Genomic DNA, 9,230 nt, shown 5'->3' with positions numbered 1-9,230 from the left:
TATGACCAATAACATCTGCTAAATATGTGTATATGACCAATAACATCTGCTAAATATGTGTATATGACCAATCAAATTTGATTTGCTACCCAAGAGAGTGCTGTTGAGGTGACTCTAGACCTTCATTACAAAAAAATGTTTTATCTAAAAAAGGAAAACAGTTTTGAATGTTTCACTATTTTATTTTTATGAAATTCACCGAGGAAGATGGTCCTCCCCTTCCTCCTCTGACGAGCCTCCATTGGCCCAGAGCCATATTTGCTCCAGATGCACCATTTTATTATCAGAGTGTAATCCAGGTAAGTATGCTTTGCTTTATATATGATTTATAAATACACTTGATGTGTTGGAGCCACCCTGCCTCCATCTTGGCTCTCCCTCACCATTGTGTTGGAGCCACCCTGCCTCCATCTTGGCTCTCCCTCACCATTGTGTTGGAGCCACCCTGCCTCCATCTTGGCTCTCCCTCACCATTGTGTTGAAGCCACTGTGCCTCCATCTTGGTTCTCCCTCACCATTGTGTTGAAGCCACTGTGCCTCCATCTTGGCTCTCCCTCACCATTGTGTTGAAGCCACCTTGCCTCCATCTTGGCTCTCCCTCACCATTGTGTTGAAGCCACCTTGCCTCCATCTTGGCTCTCCCTCACCATTGTGTTGAAGCCACCTTGCCTCCATCTTGGCTCTCCCTCACCATTGTGTTGAAGCCACCTTGCCTCCATCTTGGCTCTCCCTCACCATTGTGTTGAAGCCACCTTGCCTCCATCTTTGTTCTCCCCCACCATTATTTAGGAAGATAAAAGAAATGCATTTATTAAATGTCTATATTCATTTTTGGCACATCTATTCTATTGCAGACACATTAATGCTGACTTTTAAATTATATGTGAGATACATACAAACAAATTATGAAAAACATCTTAAGAAAATCCCTTAATATTTTGAGATGGCTAATGCTACTCTCCCCACTGTAATCAAAACATACATGTAAATGCATGTCATTTTGTCCTTTAATTAAACATTTAATTGAAATACTGTAGAATTCCATTTCTTTCCAATTTGGTCCTGCCGTACATACCTACACATACACTACGGTCACAAGACGTAGGCCTCCTTATTGTCCCTAGAATTTCTAAGCAAACAGCTGGAGGCAGGGATTTCTCATATAGAGCTAAATGTTTATGCAATGGTCTGCCTACCCATGTGAGAGATGCAGACTCGGTCTCAACCTTTAAGTCTTTATTGAAGACTCATCTCTTCAGTGGGTCATATGATTGAGTGTAGTCTGGCCCAGGAGTGTGAAGGTGAACGGAAAGGCTCTGGAGCAATGAACCGCCCTTGCTGTCTCTGCCTGGCCTGTTCCCCTCTTTCCACCGGGATGCTCTGCCTCTAACCCTATTACAGGGGCTGAGCCACTGGCTTACTGGTGGTCTTCCATGCCGTCCCTAGGAGGGGTGCGTCACCTGAGTGGGTTGAGTCACTGATGTGGTCATCCTGTCTGGGTTGGCGCCCCCCCTTGGGTTGTGCCATGGCAGAAATCTTTGAGGTATTGTGTGTAGATTGAAGGGGGGGGGGGAAAATTTAATCAATTTTAGAATAAAGCTGTAACGTAACAAAATGTAGAAGAAGTCAAGGGGTCTGAATACTTTCTGAATGCACTGTACCTAGCTGCCTGGGGGCCTGAGACTGAGGGGGGGGGGGATAAATCTGTCCCCTGGGGGCCCGCAGAGGTGCTCCTGAACCAGCTCGATGGCTGCTTTCATCTCATCGCTGGCTGAACGGGTCCTGGGAGCCATGGGAACTGTTTGTCTCTGTGGTACTAGGGGAAGACATGAAGGCAACAGGATCGTACTCATTAGTGCACAACGTAGTAAAAAAATAAATAATTTGCAAACAAAAAACAAAAGGTTTTTATTTAAAACGTTCAGGTAGTTGTAGTCCCTCACCATTTCAGTCCGTTTTGATCCATTTGGTGCCTAATGAATACGACCCAGGTGTCATGATAATAAACAGGACAACCCATGTCCAATAGGTAAGATTAATTCAGGCAGATTGACAGTGAGACAGCGAAGGCATCTTTGCAACAGGTACTCCATGGGGCGGGAGGGTAGCCTAGTGGTTAGAGAGTTGGACGAGTAACCGAAAGGTTGCAAGTTCGAATCCCCGAGCTGACAAGGTACAAATCTGTTGTTCTGCCCCTGAACAGGCAGTTAACCCATTGTTCCTAGGCCGTCATTGAAAATAAGAATTTGTTCTGAACTGACTTGCCTAGTAAAAAAAACACAAAAAAAACAGGAAGGGGCAAATGAACACATCTTTTTTATGAACCTTTAGGGATTACTATAATAAAAGGTCACCATCTTTATTCAGGCAGATTGACAAAGCAAAACATACCAGCTGGGAAGGCTGTAGTCTTGTTAATGGAGACCTGGGCCTCAGAAATAGCCCTCATCATCAGGTTCTTGTTGGCTTGTTTGGCAAGGAGGGTCTAGAAACAGAGACATGGGTCAATACACAGATAACACACTGGGGACACAAATAATGGAGTGTACAATTTATGTGACAGACAAGGGATGTTCAAAACAGGATACAAGACAGTTTTTCTACTGTGGCAAGGCTTCCACTTGAACTAAATGTCCCAAGGCTTCCACTTGAACTAAATGTCCCAAGGCTTCCACTTGAACTAAATGTCCCAAGGCTTCCACTTGAACTAAATGTCCCAAGGCTTCCACTTGAACTAAATGTCCCAAGGCTTCCACTTGAACTAAATGTCCCAAGGCTTCCACTTGAACTAAATGTCCCAAGGCTTCCACTTGAACTAAATGTCCCAAGGCTTCCACTTGAACTAAATGTCCCAAGGCTTCCACTTGAACTAAATGTCCCAAGGCTTCCACTTCAACTAAATGTGCCAAGGCTTCCACTTTAACTAAATGTGCCAAGGCTTCCACTTTAACTAAATGTGCCAAGGCTTCCACCTTAACTAAATGTCCCAAGGATTCCACTCTAACTAAATGTCCCAAGGATTCCACTTCAACTAAATGTGCCAAGGCTTCCACTTCAACTAAATGTCCCAAGGATTCCACTCTAACTAAATGTCCCAAGGATTCCACTTTAACTAAATGTCCTAAGTCAAAGCTGGGCTGTTTGCTTACGATAAAATGCTGAAGCTCTATATAGCTGAATGACATGTAGGTCTTCAGAGGTCTTATGAGTTAGTGTTAGGGCTCTTCCACATTATCAAAGCCAACTAGAACTGTGATATGTTCAACATTTAATCCATGTCTCCTAAATCAACACTTACCTGTGCTCATGGGCAGAGATGGACACGCGGGCCTCTGTCCTATCAGAGAGCGAGAACTGGACACCATAAGCCCCTTCGACCCCTCACTCTTCCTCTGGTTCTAGATACACACACACAGAGACAGAGAGAGACAGAGACAGAGACAGAGACAGAGACAGAGACAGAGAGAGAGAGAGAGAGATTGTCAATTTAGTTACACATGGACAGATAACACCTTTCAACAGATAAAGCATTTGTTTAAAAAATGCATGGTCTCTATTCAAGAACAGAAAAGAGTAAACGCTCAACACACAAGATGCCTTTATAGTCCAGTATTATAACAACCCTGGCCTTGAAGTCTGTTACATATCCATCTCGGGTTCTTTTGATCTCTGATAAGGCGATACCCTCTCTCACCAGTCGCTACAGTGTTACTTTCAGTGAAAGCACAGACTCCTTTGGTGTAACCTGAACTTACCTACTGCCACAGAGCTCAGCTTCTCAGGGACTCCGTGTAACCTGAACATACCTACTGCCACAGAGCTCAGCTTCTCAGGGACTCCGTGTAACCTGAACATACCTACTGCCACAGAGCTCAGCTTCTCCAGGACTCCGTGTTAACCTGAACATACCTACTGCCACAGAGCTCAGCTTCTCAGGGACTCCGTGTTAACCTGAACCTACCTACTGCCACAGAGCTCAGCTTCTCAGGGACTCTGTGTAACCTGTTAATGACACCAGGGTTAGGATAATCATTTACACCCATGGAAATAGACCAGACAAAGTTACACCCCCATCCTCTCAACTCAAGACACCTAACTAGCTATAACCTGTTCCCAGATCTGTTTATGCTGTCTTGCCAAACATAAATTAAATGACCTTAGAATTTGACAAGATAGTACAAACAGAACTAGGACCAGGCCTAGCTGGTTAGCTATATATACCAGACTGTAAACTTGATGGTATTGTTTCCAAGGAAGAGGGCCAGGTCGTCAGACATCTGCTGTGAAGTCTTCTTGTTTTCGGCCACCATCACCACGATATAGTCTGGTAACTCTTCATCTTGGGGAGACAGTTACAAACAAAAATCACATATGAAGAGCAAGGGATTCTACAACCCATTTTAAGAAGGTAGAAACAGTTAAGATAGCAGCTGATGCACATGAGTTCCAAAAAACTGATGATATTCACACTTACCAACATAGGCACCGAGTTCTTGAAGTTTCCCCTTGAAGCAGCCTAATATATATATATATATATATATATTTTAAAAATACATTGTGAATTGCTAGACTTGGTAAAAAAAAAAAAAAAGACAACCTAGCTACTGTAACTTTACATGTTTATTTTGATTTATTTAACCAGGTAGGCTAGTTGAGAACACCTTTATTTAACCATGTAGGCTAGTTGAGAACACCTTTATTTAACCAGGTAGGCTAGTTGAGAATAAGTTCTCATTTACAACTGCGACCTGGCCAAGATAAAGCAAAGCAGTGAGGCACAAACAACAACAGAGTTACACATGGAGTAAACAAAACATACAGCCAATAACACAATACCAGTTTGTAATGACTCTCTCGCATCCCCTTGCCTGGCTAGCCAACGTAGCTACATTTATCTGGATAACGTTCAGAACAATTATTATCATGCCAAAATGCAAGCATAAAAGTGTAATTAGATGTCATTGTATTTTTCGACATCTTTTCACAAATTGTCTCATGGGGTTACCTAGACAGCGTTACTTAGGGTGTATTCATTCCGCCGATTCTGTTGCAAAACGTTTCTTAAACGGAAGCAAACGGGGATGGATCAAACTGCATTTGTCCAATAGAAACTCTCGTTTTTATCGGCGTTTTGCAACTGTTTGGACTACTGACTAAACCCCATTACTCCAAAACAGTGTTTCTATTGGACAGGTTCAGCAAACAGTGAGGGGACCTGCCTGAATCTGTCCAATAGAAACACTAGCTTTCGTTGCGAAGGGTCACACTTTTTACGCCACTTAGATGGTTGGAGAGCATTTTCGCTAACCTTAACCTCAGTCTCCTAACATGCAACGTTAATTCTCCCAACCTGCCACGAAAAAGTCACTTCCGTATCGAAATCGTGTGAAAATATTTTTTTTATCCGTTTTTGTTGTTGTTTGTTTTTCAGTTGCTGGTACGGGTACAGTAGCTAGCTACGTTTCCAAGACAAATAGTAGTACGATTATTATGATTATTATTGTTGTTGTTGGTCCCACCATTTTTGTTATATGTAATACTTTGACAATGTAGGTCAATTAACTTGACATGTCAATACAGTCTATTGATTTGAATTGTATCGAAATAACCTCACCCGTATTTTCTTGCTTATTTCTGTGCCGATCTCCATGTTTGCGTGTGATGTACTTAAAACTAAGATTCGTTATTTAAAAAATAAACTGATAATTCCTAAAAGAAAATGCCCTGCCAACAAAAACAGTAGCGCCGATGAATGTAAAATGCAAACACACTCGCTATGCAGTATGGGATACTGAAGGCTCAGAACTAGAGATACGTGCTAGTTTTTACAATGTAGAATAATCTGTATACATACAAGAACTATACAAATAGACAATGATAACATATGATATGATAGGGGGTACAACAAATGACAGATTATAGAAAACGATTGATTGTTTTAAAAGATACGTGCTATCCGGGACCTTGTAGTGGTTCTTTCTTCCTCTGTGGGTTTTATGGCGGACTACACCCCAAAAGGTGTAACCCAAAAAAAAACATACATAACAGTAAAACTAAATCCACCCTAATTAAAAATAGTACACTTCTTCCTTCTTGTAGTTCCCCTATCTCCCTTTTCAAGCACTAGGACCTGAGAGGGTGGTACAGCTTGTGCCAATATTCCATTTAACTCCTTTGCTGAAAATCTTTCAGCTCCAGGAACTGCTCTGCCTTGGCAGTGCCATTAATTACCACAGCTATAAAAGCCACAACGTCCACCTTCTTAAATCTTTAAAATGTCAGGATCCTGCTGGTGAAAGGAAACCCCTGCATCCTGCAGTGTAGGCCAATCCACCACCATGGACTCTTCTGATGCACCATTCAACCCCTCAACCTCTTTCACAGCTGCTGCATATGAAATGCTCAGTATAACCGTGACTTTGGCCGCCTCGTTCTCTTTCGCCCCTTGTGGGGCATTAAGAAGACGTGGCTTCGTGATTCCCGACCGCAATTGCAAACATGTCACATATTCATCACTTTTATAACACATAATTATGATCCTTTCCACAACTTGGACGTCTCGGGCTTCTCCCTTCTGCAAACACTTGATACATGATTACAGTGATGCCTCTGCGTTGGTCTTGGGATAAATGCTACCATGTTGTGCTGCTGCCAGGTTGTGTTGCTACCATGTTGTTGTCATGTTGTGTTGCTACCATGCTGTGTTGTCATGTGTTGCTGCAATGCTGTGTTGTTGTCTTAGGTCTCTCTTTATGTAGTGTTGTCTCTCTTGTTGTGATGTGTGTTTTGTCCAATATGTTAATTACATTTATTTAAATTTTTAATCCCGTCCCCAAAAGGAGCCCTTTTGCATTTTGGTAGGCCTTCATTGTTATTTAGAATTTGTTCTTCACTGACTTGCCTAGTTAAATAAAGGTTAACTACATAATTCCATATGTGTTATTTCATAGTTTTTATGTATTCACTATTATTCTACAATGTATTAAAAAAAATAGTAAAAATAAAGAAATACCCTTGAATAAGTAGGTGTTCTAAAACTTTTGACTGGTGCTGTATATTTACAGAAAATATATATGGGGGATTGGAAATGATACAGACAATTACATTGATGGATGTTCTATCTGCAATATTAAATCTGATCTACCCCCCCAAAAATTGTTTGAATAAAACAATCTATAAATTAAGAAGGTGCTCCTAATGTTTAGTCCAGTCAGTGGATACTCCTACACGTTGGTTAACCAATGAACACTAGGGGGCAGACTGTGACTGTTATAAACAACATATATATATGTTCTTGAGAAGACTAAATATTTCTAGCATGTTTTAGCATATTAGCATATTAACACATCAACATACTAGCATATGAGCATTTTAGCATATTAGCATATTAACATATCAGTACATTAGCATATGAGCATATTAGCATATTAACATATCAGCATATGAGCATTTTAGCATATTAGTATATTAACATATCAGCACATTAGCATATGAGCATTTTAGCATATTAGCTTATATGCATTTCTAGTGTGGGCATCTATGAATGCATCAACGTTATTTTGTCAAACTCTTTAGGGACTACTGTGATGAATCCAAAGACCAACTTCAGAGTGAATCTGGCTTTTAGTCCATGAGAAGAAGATTGTTTCAGATTATTTTAAGTGTTAGCGTTACATTAGCATCACTAAAGGGAATTGTTAATAGTTTCCTTATTTTTTAAAAAGATATCAATGCTAAACTACAAACTTGGTTCATCAAACTAAGTTCAGAGATGTAGCATGGGCCTACATACCAGTGTTAATTTGATCTTTAATGACTTAGCTTTTCTCAAACTTCGTTCAGAGATGTAGCATGGGCCTACATACCAGTGTTAATTTGATCTTTAATGACTTAGCTTTTCTCAAACTAAGTTAAAAGAGATAATTAATTTTGTCTTATTCTATCCAGACGGACCTTATTGGTCCTTGAGCCAGATTTGATCAGCGTGAGGAAAGACCCCTACATACAAAGTTTCAAGTCTCAAGGTCAAACGACCGATATGAAGGTTTAAGTGAAGGTTTAAGCTGCTTATTACAGGGCCTCCTATAGGTCAATCGGTGCCATTCTTTTAGACTCAGTTACTCATGGCCTCTAGTTCCTGTGTGGCAAATTATAAAATAAGTCACCCATCTATACATGAATTGTTTGACCTTGCCAAAAAAAAAAAAAAAAAAATGCAAATCTGACAATAACACCAAGTTTCTCAGCTTCGCTGTGAACCCTTAAATAAACATATGACTTAGGAAAACACATGTAGATGAGAACCGTTTCATAGTGTTTATCCCTGTGTGCCTACTGACTCAATGCCAAGTAAAGCAAAGTGCTTGGGTGACCAATGACGACAGATGTTACAGATGTCACACAATGCCCTGAGTACCACTACCTGGAGTCAACAGGGGGCCTACATACAGAAGAAGAAGAAGTAGTGAAGAATACACATTTGTATATAGGACTTGTTGAGTGGTAAGAATAATTATTTTGTGATGTATGTTTGACTGTAGTATTATGTCTTGCCTTTGTCTTTGGTGTTGATGATGTGCTAAGGCATATATATATATATATATATGCCTTAGCACATCATCAAGCTTCGATTGTTTGAATCAGCTGTGTAGGGCAAGAGCAAAAACCAAAACGTGCCAAACGTACATCTCTTTGAGTCCCCAGGACGGAGTTTGTTTATATATATTTATATATATATCAAGCTTCGATATGTGTATATATATATATATATATATATATGTGTGAGAACTAGCCCACTGCTTCTCTTCAGAGGTAACAGAGTCAAATTGTAGCATTACAGCCCACTGCTTCTCTTCTGAGGTTAATTACATGGCTGTTTTCTGTTTCTTCTCAGGGAAAGCTTCCTGTTTTGCAGCCGCTCAACGCCGCCCAACAGTGACAGGAAGGATCTCGCTCTCTTCTTCTAGACAAGATTCTCTCTCTCTCCCTCAGGGCCCCCTGTCTGGTGAGTCCATTCGCGTGTCATTGTTGTTGACAGTGTCAAAGCCACAGCCTATGCTTCTGCCTCTGTGACTGCCAGCCAGGGACAATAAGCTGGTGTCATCTCAGATGTTGTATGTCGTTTGTGTTTAGTTTAGGGGCGGCAGGTAGCCTAGTGGTTAGAGCAGGTAGCCTAGTGCTTAGAGCAGGTAGCCTAGTGGTTAGAGCAGGTAGCCTAGTGGTTAGAGGCA

General features: G+C 41.0%; 1 long non-coding RNA gene across 10 annotated transcripts; it reads right to left on the bottom strand.

Moving 5' to 3' along the window:
* On the bottom strand, positions 1–6,426 carry LOC109879518 (uncharacterized). Of its 10 annotated transcripts, XR_004211840.1 has the most exons (9): positions 5,615–6,415; positions 4,475–4,516; positions 4,222–4,339; positions 3,299–4,002; positions 2,392–2,485; positions 1,944–2,265; positions 1,662–1,816; positions 1,197–1,536; positions 3–770 (listed from the first exon to the last, which is right to left on the bottom strand). It is a non-coding gene; the product is annotated as an uncharacterized LOC109879518 (long non-coding RNA). The 10 variants fall into 10 exon arrangements; XR_004211841.1 differs by having other exon boundaries at positions 1–770; positions 1,197–1,816; positions 3,299–3,755; positions 3,807–4,339; positions 5,615–6,426; XR_004211839.1 differs by having other exon boundaries at positions 2–770; positions 1,197–1,816; positions 5,615–6,420.
* Positions 6,427–9,230: the final 2,804 nt, after the last annotated feature.

The sequence above is a fragment of the Oncorhynchus kisutch genome, linkage group LG12, assembly GCF_002021735.2.
Source record: "Oncorhynchus kisutch isolate 150728-3 linkage group LG12, Okis_V2, whole genome shotgun sequence".
Lineage (NCBI taxonomy): Eukaryota > Metazoa > Chordata > Actinopteri > Salmoniformes > Salmonidae > Oncorhynchus > Oncorhynchus kisutch.
Note: the sequence above shows the minus strand (reverse complement) of the source record. Positions and strands in the feature narration are given on the sequence as shown.